The sequence below is a fragment of the Nylanderia fulva genome, unplaced genomic scaffold (assembly GCF_048542155.1).
Source record: "Nylanderia fulva isolate GAGA-0341 unplaced genomic scaffold, ASM4854215v1 Scaffold13, whole genome shotgun sequence".
Lineage (NCBI taxonomy): Eukaryota > Metazoa > Arthropoda > Insecta > Hymenoptera > Formicidae > Nylanderia > Nylanderia fulva.
Window position 1 is genome coordinate 1,329,411 of NW_028189518.1, and position 17,751 is coordinate 1,347,161.

Here is a 17,751-nt window from a genome sequence, read left to right on the forward strand (position 1 = left end):
ACTTGTTCACTGGGTCGCAAACGACCCATGAGTCTAACTGGGACTAAGGGTTAATTATGTGGATACTAAACAATAAAAGCAAACCATACATATCTATCTGATCGATTTCAAGACAAATCAAATTGACTAAACCCCGATCTAAGCTATCATATCCGCGAAAATCTCTTGATGTTAGTAACCCAGAATGAAATTCGTGTCTTGAAGAAATGGAGGTACCTAAGGAAAAATCACTTGTTCACTGGGTCGCAAACGACCCATGAGTCGGGACTAAGGGTTAATTATGTGGATACTAAACAATAAAAGCAAACCATACATATCTATCTGATCGATTTCAAGACAAATCAAATTGACTAAACCCCGATCTAAGCTATCATATCCGCGAAAATCTCTTGATGTTAGTAACCCAGAATGAAATTCGTGTCTTTGGGTCTCTCGTCGAAGTTTCGTTCAATCCCTCTCTACCTTAGCTCACCCCTCCATCTCGTCTATGTAACGATGTGTAGTGTGAACGCACCCGTCCTCGCGCAGGGGATAGAAAAGCGACAGCAGGTATAGGCCCAGCCTAGCAGGAGCGTAGGTGAGCTGAAATAGATCGATGGACATGCTGCGCACGCAAGTACCTCCGGTTGTGCCTCTATACGGGGGTAGGAAACAGCGCGCCACGAACTTCCGTAGGGTAGGGCGGCATAGCTGGTGAGAGAAATAGCTGGTGGGAGTCATACTAAAGAGGGTGGAACGGTCGGTGGGATACCAAAGGAAAGAGGGGAATTTGGAAACGAGGAGAAGCGGACGTCGTGTTGGAAAAACGGGAGGGTGAATCTGAATGTGGAAGTGAGAGGGTGAATCGAGGGAGGAGATGCGTGACGTGGGGCCTTAGTGCGAGAAAGAGGGAGAAAAGGAGAGAAAGAAAGGAAGGGAGACACGAGTAGCGGCAAGGCTATTTCGAGGAAGAGAGATGAGTGAAAAGTAGAGGGGTGCGTCGAGGTGATAAGGAGGAAGATGGCAATATAATTGCGAGAAGGAAAAAATATATATACGTGGGTTAGAGAGAAAAGGAGCGATCTCTCTAGAAGAGATGAGAAATAAGACAGATAATCCGAATTCTGAGCGAGATAGATAACGGGCAAAGAGGGGTTGGAACCGCGCAGGGATGAAACCAAGAGGGTGCAACTGGTGAAAGTGGAAGGAGTGCGACGCGAGCGGCTACAGGGGAGTGGAAGAAAGAGAGAGAGAGAGAGAAGGACAGGGTGAGAGAGGCACGCGACGGCGTCTCACCTGTTTGCCAACCCGCCAGTCTGGTTTACGCGCCCGGTCATCCGTCGACGCTACAAGTGGCTATCCCACTTCGACTCTCGAACAAGCGCGGGATCGTTCGTCTATGACTCTTTGTTGCCGTAAACGTTCGTAGATCGCGAAAGTACGCGCGATTGACGTTTCGAGATTCAACGATACGATACGTCTCGCTTCGGAAGATTCGTCTCGACGGTTGCTCCTCCTCGTCATCGTCGTCAACGTCAGCGCGACGGTGAGTAATCGGGGTTCTCTGTGTTTGATTCAACTGGGTCACCAGTGATACCAGTAAATCGCTTCCGGTTTCCGTCGGATCAGGTGACAAAGACTCTGTTTGAAATTTGAGACGCGCGCTTCGATATATGGTATGTTGCCTAAGCGTCAATTGTACGTGCTTAGAAACTTCGTTTCGTGGTAGTCGATTTGATTGACGTTATTGTGTAATTTTAGTGTAATATTAATCGCAAATTATTAAAATTGCGGGTTTAAAATTAATATATTAAAAACTTCTTTTAATTTTTTTTTTTTTTTCACGATCTACTCTTCTAAATGTACACAAAATTTGAAAATGTGTGTAATGATATATTAACGTGATAAAAAAATTTGTGAACGTCAGAAACTAATTCACAAACTGCTGACGCGTCATTCAGTGACTTTGAACTGTATGAAAAATTGCAGTGAAGTATGCCTTTGAAGAGTTTTAATTGTTTTTAGTTGCGCAAAAATTTGTTCAAACAATGCAAATAAAATGAGAGGTATTATAAAGCAAAGCTTTCTCCACGAGGAAGCAAAATACAGTGTTGTAAACGTTGCGCAACAGAATATGATAATCCCTCTTTGATTAATTTACTCAAAACATTAGAAATCAATGCAGTTTGGACAATGCGTCACAATATAATGATGGACGCTAGTCAAACTAGTGACAATTCTATGCGGATTATATCTCAGTGGAACACGTATGCAATCGAATGTCATAGCAAGTAGAGAGGGTCAGCGTACCATCAGACATGTCGATTAGGATTATCGCCCTCCCTGAATTGTCGTTCATGGGTCGATGAACGTATAATGTTTCTTGATAGCTGGGAGTGCCTGCACAACTTAAAAACGGGTTCTTTCGAAATCTTTATATTATCTGACATTACGAATATTAAATTATTTTTTTTTAATATTTATTTAAAAAATCTATTGGAGAAAGAAATGCTTATTTAATCATAAACGTATTAATCATAACTTTTTAATAAAATCCGCAAAAATATACCACAAAATTAAAAATTGTTTTTATTTTTCACGTTTATTTAAATATTTAATAAATTAAGTGATTGAAAAATATGAGATAAATAAAATGTATTAAAAATACAAAAACCTTTTCATTTGCATTCAAAAAAAATTGTATGTATTGTATATGCATCGAGTTTAAGTAAAATTATATGAATATATTCATAATTTATATTCATAACAGAAGTCTGAATTACAATTGTTTTAAAAATACATTTACATATGAAATAAAAAAGAACTAATCGCTTGCATCTGATAATTATAATATATCGATAATTACAATCATAAATTATTCTTTTAATTCTAATGTTTCTGAGACACGCTTCAAATTTGCATCAGCGCTGCTTTTATTCTTCGAACTTGTCCTTATCACGAAATGATAAAGCATTAAAAATATCGTCGATGAAATAATCCTGACAATCTATTAGTGAAAATCTTAACATTAGCACGCTGATTGTTCGAATTTGATGGAAAAAAAAATGACCGGTGACTGTGATTATAAATCGACGGATATCGACAAATTTATTATGGATCTGTGTTAAAGTTATTAACTCGTTTTTAAAGGATCTACTATGAAAGAGCGCGGAGTAGAAATTAATCAACGGCAGAGCGCAGAATCTTCGTTAAAAGGCTGTGTTACGCCTGTTAATTAAATGACAGCCGAAACGAGTAACTATTTCCGGCCCGATAGAATGCATCATATGTGCGAAAAAGCGAACTTCGCTTCGAGTCTCTCTCTTTCGCAATCGATCAGCTCTGCTGGTAGTCAGTGACGGAAGCGCTTTAGCAGGATCGAAGACGTCTGTTGGATTACAAAAATCCGTTTTTGCGCGACGACGCAATACAGGGGATTTTGTCGACCTTTTTCGCATCGAACCACAGTAAGCTCGCGAGCAAAAAAGACGGGAACAAAAGGAGATCCGCAGCGAAGATTAAACGGAGGATGTAATTCTGCAATTCGGGTTTAATTACCCGAATTAAAGCGCTGGAATCTGTGGGAAAAAATATATCTGGATTTCTCTCTCTCTTTGCTGCGTTACTGTAAACATGGAATTATCGCATATCGTAAGATATGTAATGTTATACGTGTAGAACAATGGAAAAAAGAGAGCTGTTTGTTTTATTAAATATTAATATATCGTCTAGATAAAAGACAATACAAGATCAATTAAAATAAACAAAATAAACAAAAACACTGGATGCATAATAAAAAAAATTAAAAATATTTAAAAATCACTTGCTCTTTCTATATGAAGATGCACGGATAAATTAAGCAATAGCTGAAGGTCTTGGTTGATGATCAAGTGAAAATGCACGAAATACGCCTTCGAGTTTCTGATATTGAAAGGATCCGTCAGAGAGAAAGAGAAATTCATTGTTGAGGCAAAAATTGACGAGTCGATTCGGCGAAAAAGAAACTTCTCGCCATTCGATCCAAATAAGGAAAACACTCGTCGATCTGGCGGTTCTCGGTTTCAATTTGTTGTATTTTTACAATCTCGGAGGAAGAGAAATGCTGAATCAGACAATGTAAATTTCTAGTAAAATGAAAATCTGAACGCGACGCGAGAATTTTCTTTCTTCCGCCTGATCGTAATGTACTTCTGGAATGCGCGTTGCCAATCTTTATTCGAATTTGTTTTTCGAAAAACAGTATTTGATTTAAGACTTGTTGGGACGATTCAAGTGCCGGTAAACTTTGAAAGCTTATGGGAGAGCGGAATAGTAACCCTTCTTTTCCCTTCCTTTTCTTCTAGATATTTTCGTCGGGTCGGAGATCGAGAGATTTTCTCGGCCGTAAAGCTTATTTGGTCGGATAAATCAAGTAGAGTCGTAATCGATGATGTAGAAAGTTTATTGATTTAGAAAGGAATGATGTATGATTTGAAAGTCTTTATTATATAATATAAATATATCTTGCAAAATTGGATATTTTACATCGTTATTATACATGATATAATTATTGTGTTGTAAAATTTTCTTAACTAATAATATTTTCTAGTTAAAAGGTTAAAATTAAAATATAATAATTTTATGTTTAAAATATTTTGACGTTTCTTATATGTGTGTTTGTAATTCCGAAATATCTAACATGAGTATAAAAAGATATTTGTGTCGAATTTTGACAGATCTGTCAATAATGCCTTACATATGACTCAATTATGTAGATTATAATTGATGTCTAGCTTATACATTGTTGAACTCCTTCCGCGGTTTATAATAAACACATTTGAATACGCACATCATTATATATATATATATATACAATGTGTATTACATTATTTCAACCTCTATATTGTACGAGATGAGATGCCATGATGAGAGATGATGAGATGTCATATCTGCGAAAGGGTGAAAATGTTAATCACGGTTTTTTTAATAATTTCATATTTATTCTATGATTTATATTGATTAATCCAAAACTCAATTAATCCTCTTTTGTTATCTTCGAGAAACAGTAACCCTAAATGACAGTCTTTGCACCCTTTTACAATTTAAATTGGACATTAAAATTGATAATTCGCGCATAAATTTTAATATAAACACATATATAGATATATTTATATATATAGACAATATAATTTTATACCTAATAACAATAATTATAAAATTCATCTTTACATATGCAAAATTGATTTTATTCCAATTTTAACTGTTGATTTAATATATTTTTACTTGAATATGTTAGGTAGAATTATAAATATTCTATAAAATTTTGGCTAAAAAAAATTGCGTATATATTTGTTTTCCAATTCAATAAATTCGATATTTTAAGCTATTGCAAAATGCACATCGTATTATTTGTTACCAACAGTTTAACTCTGTAGAAAATAATTATCAAGCTATTATATAACACAGAAACTTGACTAGTTATCATACACAGTAAGCCGTTAAATTTTCATAGAGTTGAAGATAAATTCCATTGAAAACTCTGCTATTGACAGTTCGCTAGTAGTATTAAAATTGAAACCAATTTATGTAGAGTGCATTATAAAATCCGCTATATATGTGATGTCTATTGCCCTATTGTAACAAAATATTGAACAATAGCCGCTATAAACGTGCATCAGAGAAGAATCAAAAGGTTCAGTTTCTCTAGTTCGAGCTTTTTACCGAAAACAATTTCTATACACATGCAGCGTACTAGAAACAGTAGTTCGTTCCTTTATTATGATCTGTGGCAAAATTGAAAGAGAGAGAGAGAGAGAGAGAGAGAGAGAGAAATGAATGCAAAAAGAAAAAAAATTTTGATGTTGCGAATATGATGGTTGAATAATGGGAAGGAACAGCGAGAAAAGCATCCTGTCATATATAAAAAGACAAGAAAATCTCTCTCTTTACAAGCTCCGCGTTAATTATCTCCAATATTCTCTAATCGTTATATATCGCTTTCTTGTAGATAGTGTTATAATAATGCTCGTAGCACGCATATAATATAATGCGATATTTTAGAATCTTCGCAAAGATCCTGCTTGGAGAATAATGCTTGACGTCGTTTAATATCAAGAATGTTGCCGCTGAATATTCTCTTTAATAAGAAATCATGTTGTTCTACAACATAATACTGCCTGTATGACGAAATTAAAAACATATTTAAATGTTTATATAGTCTCGAAATATTTATATCTCTCTCCTTAATTTATATTGAAGTGTTAAATATATATGATTAATTTGAAAACTATAAAATATATAAATTACAATAAAATTACATTTGATTTTAATTTTAACGAAATGCTTAAATTATCTCAGAACCTATTACTTGTATATCGTAGAAATTAAATAAGGTTCTTTATAAATATATGTACATAATTTAAACTCTATAAAATTACATTTATATATCTTGATTATATATATACATATAATAATAACAATAAATTTAGAATTAGAATATTTTTACAAAATTTTACTTTCTAAAATATTGTATTATACATAAATGTTGCGCACTTCACAAATTTTTCATATCTGATAATTTTTTTTAATTAATAAAAGAATCATCAAACAAATTTAGAGTTTAATTAAACGCTAGCTGTATTCATATGAATTCGTCAAACTTTGATCACATTTAAGCTTCGCAATACTTCAAAATATTCAAAATTTTTGCTTGAAAATTAATTTTTGTTTTTGGACGTTTATTCCAAAATTAAATTGAGATGCTCAAATTGACTAAAAAAATGGAGTAAATTTCATGGCAAGTTAATTCACGAAACGGAATTCCGTTTGCACCATGTTCTTTTAACAATAAAATATTGTCCAATTATGTCATCGGTCTTTACGCAATCAATTCTAAAGCTTATTATAAATGTATACGAACTAAAGTTCCGCAATACATGGAGCCTTATCTCATCATCGGATAATCGCGATATTTAAAGCATGCAGGTGCGGCGAATATCTGGTTAAATTAATTAATGTAATTAACGGATTGCTTGGCGACGCCATCAAGTTGCGGGTAAATTCCGTGGCGCAGTGTCGTGTAATGGACACGGCGTTACTGTTCGACGCATTAATGATACGCTAATAATTATAATAATCGTAATAACACAATAGCGCACAGACCCGGAAACGGCAAATCGCATTCGTTATTAGCGCTCGATTGACTTGTACCCTATTGACGTTTATGATTGACGATGAATTCCACGCAGCTTGCGGCTATATCGACGGAAGTTGATAATATATGGCCGGATTTTCGATTTGTGAATCGCGATGAATTTATATATATATTCGGAAAATTCAGTATTTGGAATACGGATATAGATTTATTGTTACATCTGCATATGTGCGTACACATATATCTTCATACACAATGTAAATTAATTATTACATTACTCAAATTTATATTTCCTTCTTCTTATTACTTACATTTTATTTTAAAATAAATATTTAAAAAAAAGAAGAGTAAAAAAAAGAGAAAGAGAGGGAAAGAGAACGAAAATGAGACGTATTTATATATTGTTTAAGATACATATATATATATATATATATATATTGTTCAAAAAAATGTTCAAAGATATTTATATTTAAGTTATTTATTCCAGTGTTTGTGTGTGAATATTAGTATTTCCATTATTTAATTAGGGATATATAGGGATATAGGGTTAAATTAATAAGATAATCGCGCAATCAGTTTCATCCTCCCTCTTCTCTCATTATGCTTTGATAACCTTTTAAATAATTAAGAGATATAAACGTAAACGTGATTGCATTCATAATTGACAACAGAAAGCTCTGCAAATTCTGATTTACAGATATTACATGAAATTTACCATAATACGCACCTAGTGGAAAGCTATAAAAAAAAGTTATTGCAAATTAATGACTCACATGCTAAGCGGTTTGTAACAATGATATTGATTCGACAATTAAATAAATAAAAATGGTAATAATTTCGTCAACCATATCTGGCTATAAATACTATTTATTGAACTTTACGACGTTTCGGCCATGGGTTTCGGCCCTTATCAAGTGCTACTTAATACCGCATTATTGTAATAACACTACTTGTTTGATCTTCGGTCATGACGTGATGTACTGTCATGATAATGTGTTACGAACTAACTATGTTGTATTTTAATATTTGAAGATCAAACAAGTAGTGTTATTAATGCGGTATTAAGTAGCACTTGATAAGGGCCGAAACCCATGGCCGAAACGTCGTAAAGTTCAATAAATAGTATTTATAGCCAGATATGGTTGACGAAATTATTACCATTTTTAATTATTGACTGGTGACTTCTTAGTTCTTTATATATATAATTAAATAAATATCAGAGACTCTTGTTACCGAATTGATTCTAGATTTAGTAAAAATAATATTTTTTCTGTGTATGTGTTTGTTATATGAGTGCATGTTTTATTTTTCAAAATGCAAATAATTTTAAATACTTAATCTAATATATTTGGAATTGAGTAACTGGCTGTATAGTTAAGTTTCTAAGTGGACGTGTTAATTATAATTTAAATAAAAAAGCTACATTTTACATCTTGTTCCTAATTTTATATTTATTTTTTTATACTTTTTATTTTCTTCTGATTTTTTTTCTATTAGAGAGAGAGAGAGAAAGAGAGAATTAAACTAGATCTTAAATATTAACTAATTAAAAGTTTTCTAGGAAGACTTCTCTAAGAAATTCTGTATAATCATGTATATAGAAGTATTGTAGCTTGTAAGAAAAAAATTCAAATTATTTTCTTCATTAATAAAGAGATTGATCTGGAAGAGTAAACATCTCATGAATAATCTATCTTACAACATTTATTCAGAAATTTCAGGCAGATAAACTTGTCGTGAAACTGAAATGTCCGTGCGAACAATTCTCTTTAATAAGAGCATCCGATACGAGTCACGTCGAACGCGATCCAATGAATAATACATAAATTCAATTCACGCGTATCGTGCGTAATTAATCACGACGCTTAATTGAAGCAAAATTGATATGTTCCGTTCGAGGGCGTCGGTGAGTCTTGCGACCTCCTTTGTTCGACATGCATTTTACTTTCTCCTTTTTCTTCCCCTTTATTCTTATTTACGCTCCATGGATCGCGGTTAATTTGCGTCGGTTTCAAGATGGTTACGACAGAACTATTGAAAAGTCGACGGCTTTAATATAAAAAGCAATAAACGAAAAATCGAGGAATCGAGCACAACCGCGAAGCTTTTCACCCTAGCCCCAGAGCTTTTTACTGCTTCCATCGCCGACACGTACTCTACCATTTCCAGAGCTTTTCTTTTCAACTTTTCCCTTTTCCCTCCTCGTACTTTACCAATCTGAACGTTTGCGGAGTGCACGTGCTATTTCTTGCGCTCGCAGTTTAATTCCGCTGATTGTACCTTTTAAAATCTTCGTTATACATAGTATGATTTAATTAGAAAATGTAATTCTACTTTGCCGTGTCCCTTTTCTATTTTTTTTTATCACAGTGTATGCCTATACTATGGTAAAACGAAAGTAGCAATGATATTAAAATGGATTGCAACCATAATTTAATAGATTGGATAAAATAAATCGTATTTTTTTAACTGTACATCAATACATATTGCATAAGAGATTTGTGATATTTATTCTCTCATTCAGAATATATTAAAAAATTTAATCAGATTTTAAATTAAATATATGATTCAGTTATTTGATGAAATATATGATTCAGTGAATTAATTATTATGACTTCATTAACTATATTTATGACTTTATTAAATTAAACGATTAAAGAAGAATTCCCAATCAATCAACTAATTGAATGAAAATTAAACGAAACAAAATTTCGAACTATTATTATACCAGATCGATGTATGCACATTCATAGATAGCAACGTAGAACGTTGAAAATTACAACATGAATCAAGAATGATTGCATCATACATTATCATGTTGGTTATCTATCGTTAGCGAGCAATTTTCAATACTTATCGCGCCTCGCGCAATAACTGTCTGATTACACGCTGACTCGAACTACTGACACAATTTATCATTCACCGCGCGCGCTTCTTGAAGCATTTCTTTTGACGATATATCGTAACGTTTGGCCACTAACACACACGGAAATGTAAAATACGAAGGTAACAAATTGAAACTATTTGTCCCAGCGTTTCGGTATCGCGTGCTAAATGGCAGAAACGTGCAGTAGACCGTGCATTTTTAAAATTAATCGTTGCTAGCTCTTTCGGTCTTTTTTTTTACGACGAATCTCCGTACGGATTGCCTTTTGAGATTATTTCCCGGAAAACTCTCGTGATTAACAATCGTGAGTAGTGACGCGGGAATAAATGATTGATTGCTTCGCGTTTGACGCACGCGCACTTACGTGTGATTAATCGCGTATTGTGTTTCATAAATTAACACGGAAATATTTCTTTACGTAAAACTGCCAGAGCGTTGACTATTTACTCGTTTGCATGAATAACTGTGTACATGCATTTTGTTTGTGAAATACAGATTCTGTTATTACAAGAACGAATTTCGATCAGTAGTTGCGCAAAGTAATCGAAATGTGAAAAAAATTAAATACACAATTGATTTGAAATGGACAGAACACTGATTCGTGATTCTATATATGAGAGTTGCAGCTATGTGGAAGCTATTTTATTTCACATATTATTTGAACACGATTCGATCAACAAACAAACGTGGCTACTTCAAAAGCGTTCTTCCATAAATGCAAATTGAATTCTATACATTCGTATATTATAAGTATTATATTTGATTTATTACTGTTATATTAAATTCTAGTTTTCAAATCATAAAACTACATAATTTTTTATTTTATGACTAAAGTTTTTCATCTCTCGCGTGTTTGTTGTAAAGATCTTTTTTAAATATGACTGATAAAAGTAACGAAAAGTCGATACAGCAAAACATACACAATGTGTAATATAAAAAATAATGTAAAAAATATTCTCATGTCACTTTTATATACGTACGTTACATACACATAATTTTTTTTCTTTCTTTTTTTAACTTTCAAATACTTGGATATGTGTAAATGTATTTAATATATATGATAATATAAAAATAAATATTGTACACATATAGCGCACAATTTTTTAGCACATTGCAATAAATATTTAATAATAATTTTAGTAGGTAAATTGACTTTTTTACTTATTAAATTTCTTTTTTTTTCTTTCTCACTTTCTCTCTTTTCTTTATTTTCAACGCTTGAGTTGTCACATTTACATTCAGCAAGCAATTTTACGTAGAAATCACTATTGACAGACTTCAAGAAAGTTACCGTTCTGAATTCGTCTTTCGTAAAAATTTCGTCGAAAAATGAGATAAAATAGATAATACATGGTGAAAAGAAATAACAAGAATTTTAATATATAACATATATATCAGGATATATATATGCTTTGCGCTGACTTGTTGACTGCACGTGGCAACTGGAAATTTCCATTTGCCTCGCCGCATCTCGATTTGCCCGTTGCCCAGACGTTGAAACTTTCAGTAAATGTCGGTCTGAGTCAAGTTTTAACAAGCCTCGCGTTCTGTTTCCGACGACTCGTTGACGACGAACGCGTTCGTACGGAAATTATCTCCATAACGAGAGGACTAATTCTTAATACGGAAATGCGATCTTATGCAAATGTTTACACATCATGTTGATAACTACTTTATAAAGTCTCTTATGCTTCAAACAATTGTACTAATTTTTTTCACGCATCTTTAATAATTTTAGATATAAATTAAAATTGATTTTGATATTAATATTATAATAAAATGTTTATATAATATTTCAGATTACTAGAAAATATATACACATACATACGCATTATAAGTATATATAAAATTATATATTACTAGTTATAACACGAAATATAGCATAAAAAATATTTTATATGTTATAATTTTTTGTTTGCATATATATTACACAAAGATTGATTTGGCTACATTGGGATATTATTTCTCTAGAACGAAGCTTTTTCTCATACTGTAAAACATGTCGATCGAAGACAGGAATCGAAGACGAACACCCTAGGATGTGCTCTTTGCACGATTCCTGAACACAACCTTAATCCAATTTATCCTCCCTCTCTGCTATCGGAATGCTGAGGAGCGCGTATTCGAAGATACATCGTATTCCTCGATGTGAAATACACTTATTTTGATGTGCGAAGAATTGGGGATATATCATTCGTGGCTCGAAAAGATCATGTTGACGTGTACAGATTGTACAGCATTCCATAATATAGCACGAACATAATAAAATTTATACTTAAACAAATATTTATCATACGAAAAAATAACAAAGTTTTTAAAATTTTTTTAAAATATACATTTATACGTTTCAAAATTTTAAACGAATTCTTAATCAAGTTTTTACATTTATGTCTCTTTGAAATAAATGAATAAATAATTTTCAAATAAGTAGGCATTCAGATATTATTTATTCATATCAATACGTACACACATTTACGAATTTCAAATTGTGTGTGTGTGTGTGTGTGTGTGTGTGTGTGTATGTGTGATTGAGTCTTATAACTTAAATATTTGCTCAGGGAAGTATCACTGTGATGTTAATTTTATTATTGCGATATAAATTAAACAATACATGTACATACATATATGTAAACAATGCATACATATATTACGTTATATAAATATAACAGTATAGACGTCTCATAATTTATTACATATACATATATTACGGAAATAGAAAGTGTAGGTAGATGAACAGTAGGTGGATGTAAAATATGGGTTAATTAGATAATGGATGTTTCGTTCTCTGTTACAATAATATGAAAATCCTATACAATAATTCATATCATTGTATAAATCAGAATACATTAAAATTATTTCCTTGTTTTAAACAAGACTAATGGACATTTCTCTTAAATTGTGTGTAAATCTATTTTTGGTATTTTTATCAATATGAATAATTAAGAAAAACTTGTATTTTGGCCGAAAAATGAATATTATATATAAATATTGTAAAGATATATCATAAAAGTTCGTATGTGTTCCCAAAAAAAATTATTATATCTAATAGTTGAATAGAGAAAAGTAATTTTATTTAAAACAATATAATAAATAAAATATATAATTTAATAAAGTTATTACACATTATTTCAATATCATGTTTTATTTTAATGAAAATTCTTTTAATAAAAATAAAATTTAAGATTAGTTAGTTAATATAAAAACGTTAAGTGAATATAAAAACGTTAACATATACAAGTTAAAGTAATTCTATACTTGGCAGAATTTGTTCATATTCTTCGTAATTTTCATGAAAGTAATGAAAAATCATATGCTCATCATGATGGCAGAAAATTTCAAAGCCAATGTAATAGAGGAATTTTCTAAAAAAAGAAAATAAAATGTATCATATATTCGATTAAATTGCGAGTAATATTATTTCATGTAGCTGGCATATGTGCACATATTCGAGCACTCTTGCAACCGATATTTATTATATGTTTATTAAGACCGCGTCCAATATTTGTAATTTAATGTGGTGCGATGTTATTAATATTTTTCTTTTGTTTTTCAATATATCGTTATTAATCGGTAATTTTAAATAATATTACATTTTACACTTATAACATTTTATAACATTTATGTAAATATTTTCAGCACGTGCGTGCAATATAATTCTCTCTTATCATTTTTCATCGTTCGCGTGTAATAGGAAACGCACGCGATAGAAAAAAAAATATTACACCTGAAATTTTCATCTATAGCTAAAACTTTACAGTGTCCATGTTTGATTTCCATGTTATATGCGTTGACCTGCGAAACTGCGAGCATACATTATTTATAAACTTTTAGAAAACTTCGTATGCTAGTAGCTTTTTTTTACTATAAAAAATTTACATCCATATGGGTCGTTATATGTCTTTTCGGGGAACGATATAGTCACACTGAAATACCCGAATTATTCTCTCTCGCATCTTCATCAAAACGTTCGAAATATGAAGTTTACATAAAGTATAAGATTTTGTATTTATTTCGTAATAAGCTGTATGTTGCAATGCATTATTTTGTTAAGCTGAATTCTAGATCATATATTACAATTAAATAATTATTGATTCCGTTTAAATTTACGTTAAAACGTTAACATGCATATATCACAAAATCCTGAAAATCGTATTATAGATAGTGTGCATAATTAACTCAAATGTATTAAATAAACATATTTTTATTATTAAAGAACCATATTTAACATATTAAAATTTAAATATTTATCCGTTTTGTGTATGTGTGTTTCTATAACATCGCAATGTTATTTCTAAAGATAACGTAAAAATTATAGCTTTCGAGATTATCGAACGACTGTTCTTTAGCAGATTTTATTAACGCACTTAATCATCTCTCATTTCTGTTCAAGTTGTCAAACGCAATGAAAGGAAAGTTATTTAATTCATTTTTTTCGGGGACACTCTGGAAACTAATTGAGAACCCAATAAGTTTGCTTTGTACTAGATACACGTAAAGTTGCACTGAAAAACATTGTTTCAGAAAAACATGATTTCAGATAAATATTTATTTCAATACTACCGTCAACACTATTTGTTTGAAACTAATAATATTGATTTACCGTAAAAAAATACTTATTTGATATAAGAAATCCTTTTTCAAAACAGATATTTATTTTCAAAATATTTATTTGTTTCAAACAGATGTGTAAATGGCACTATTAAAATAAATATTTATTTGAAATCAATAGTTCCTTTTTCACGTGTGTGTCAGATTCAAGTTACCAGAATTTTATAAATTTTTAACATGAAAGTTGATACAAAAAAAGAGACGAGATTTGCAAAAAAAAAATGGGAGTAATCCTATTCCACTCACGTTAAATCTTTTACTATTAAAATCTTTGATAGTAAAATATATATATTATCTGCGTAAAAATGCGTATATACTTAGATAAATATATAGAAGATATTTTAATCATGTGCATACTGTGTCACAGTATCTTATTTTTAAATATCTGGTAATAGTGAAAACGACGTGCACATGAAACTCTCGGATAATAATAAGCTGGCTCTATGAGTTATTTGTATCTCAATCGAGAAAATAGAAAAAAAACATAACAAAGCACGAACATTGTTCTCGAGCATCTCGATGGCAGATTAATGGAACATAAAAGAGAGGCAAGAAATAGATAAATGGATAAGGGTGTATTTCTTGATCGACGCACAAGTGACGCACGTTCTACCTCTTTACTCTCCCTTTCTCCCTTGCATTACCTTGCGATACGAAAATATCATATTTGATAAGAAGCTATAAGACAGTGAAAAAGGAGAGGGATCGAACCTGCAAGATGATATTTGTATAACACATACGAATGGAAGAATTAGATTCAAATCCTAGACTGAAAAAGAGAAGATGGAAGGCACCCTTGTGTGACGGTAATGCGGAAAAAATAGACGTTGAGAGGTTGAAAGAGGAAAGCCTATGACATGATCGCGAAATGTTTGAGACAAAAATGATGTCAAAACATGTACTCGGCCCAATTTTGTCTCTCATCAATCATTTTTTTGATGCAGGTACATTTCTTCGATGCACCGGAAGAAACGCGCGACTGAGTGCAAGTAATAGACGATATTTTAAACATATTCGAAAACATAAAAAATATCTAAATGCCAAAAATAAAAATTTTGAACAAATTGCCTCTTTAGATAAAATTTTATTTATTTACAAACAATTGTTATTATTTTATAATTTTACTGATACTTCAAAATATTTTATTTTTTTAAAATATAAATTGTGAAAAACATAAAACATGGAACTTATTGTTTTAATTTTAAATTGTTATTTGACGATTGAAACTGTATTGGAATTAGAACTGTATTGATTTTAAAGGTTCTTTTTTTATTATCACTATTTATTTTATTATTAACTTTTTTATTTATTACGTTTTTCTTTAAACTTAGATTTATTTCATCATTTTTCTCACGTTTTTTGGCGCATGAATTAAGATTTCAATATTTGAAATAGAAAGCGAATGTTAAGATTCTCTCTGAAATTATTAAATGTTTAATGAGGTCAGGGAGAATCGACTGGCAATGGAAGTCACTTCTCACAACGCCCTTGAACGCACATTGCGACCCTAACGAGGGATATCGACTATCGTGAGTGCGACATTGTCGCTGATTTCCATCAACGAAGATCATGTAATGAAAAGTGAAAGTCTTTAAAAAATGACAAGCTAATAGTAATTGTGAAATAGATTCAATTATGCAGATACGCTAATCATGTACTCATAAAAATCTTCTATGTCTCTCATATAAGTATGTATATGCATAAAATTATACATATACAATACAATTTTAATTAGCATTTAATTACAATTTATATAAAAAAAATCAATCTGTTTTTTTATTTTAATATAACTAATTGTAAGTAAAAAAAATTGCAATCAATAAAAGTATTCACCACACATTTATATTATTATATATAGATGTGAATGTCAAATAAAACATTTTGCTTCTCCGATAAGAACAGTATTTGACAAGAATTTTCGGCATGACTGTTCGTAAAAAAGCCGACCGCGTTGATTGCCGATAACACAATATTTTGTTCTCGAATATTGATGCGTGCGTCAATATTCACACAATATACATGAGATTACGCGTATGTTACGTCCATCGCGTGCGTAGTACATGCTCGATTAAACATACGGGCGTTTGTGAACGATCGATAGATTCTCACGTAATTCTATTTTACGAACATCATGCATAGCTCGTCTATGAGAATCTATAAATAGCCTGATTTCTTTCTTAAAATGTATTAATACAATATAGATACAAAAACTAATTTATTTATATGTAGTTTATTTACTTTTGATATTTGCCGCTTTATCCTATATTATATTTTTTATTTTTTTCAATTTATTATTAATTTTTCATTTATATATTATATTATTCTTGTTCGAAAAATGTAAAATTATCGTTTCTTGAAATAGAATGAAAATAATAGTCGCATTCGTGCACGAGACAATCAGTACGGCTAATCAACCGGTCTTATAGTGCGAGATTATCTCGATTTAGATACTTCTGTAAATCATAAAGTAGAACACAAAGTCGAATATATAGGAGCAAATATATACGCACACGAAATATGCTATGTAAGATGCTTCGAAGATTGATTTTATCTTGCACCATTGTTTCATATCAAAAAGATTCTACAAGCTCAAGACATAAAACCAGAAAATTTTCGAATTTAAATAAGTGCCAATAAGAGCTTTATAAGCAACAGATTTAGTTTATAGAGAATTATTGAAATATATTACACTAATATATATTAAAATATATTATACATATATACTAATATATACTATCTTCTTTTGATAATTAAAAAATAAAACACGTTTTCAGCAAAATATGACGAACTAAATCTAAAGGTATAAAATATGTTACACGTATATAATATTTTTAGTTTATAATTGCAATAATTTTAAAGTTACAAATTAAGATATTTTTTAAAACAGTGCGTATAAAATATTTTTGTTCATGATATTTACATTATAATTTAAGATAAAAAGCTACTAATCCTCCGTTTATCTTAGGCTAAAGAAAGTTTTAGATTATATGTGCCATATCAAGGCCATCAATTTATTATGAAACAGAGTATTAGTTTTGACCTCAAGTTCTCTTTAGCCAAAAATAGGTAACTAACTATGAATTATTAAACTTCAGATCTCATATAATGTAATATAACGTTTACTTCAACGATCAGCAATCGGGTA

The 17,751-nt window shown here is 31.0% G+C and overlaps 1 protein-coding gene across 3 annotated transcripts in view; it reads left to right on the forward strand.

The window, feature by feature from the left end:
* Positions 1-747: 747 nt before the first annotated feature.
* unc-13-4A (BAI1 associated protein 3) overlaps positions 748-17,751 on the forward strand; it is a 74,716-nt gene continuing 57,712 nt past the window's right edge. For 2 of the 3 annotated variants that reach the window (XM_029304648.2, XM_029304650.2), the window contains exon 1: positions 748-1,525. The gene's annotated coding sequence lies outside the window, so the exon portion shown is untranslated. The remainder of the gene's footprint in view (positions 1,526-17,751) is intronic. The other variant, XM_029304649.2, reaches the window with a different exon arrangement.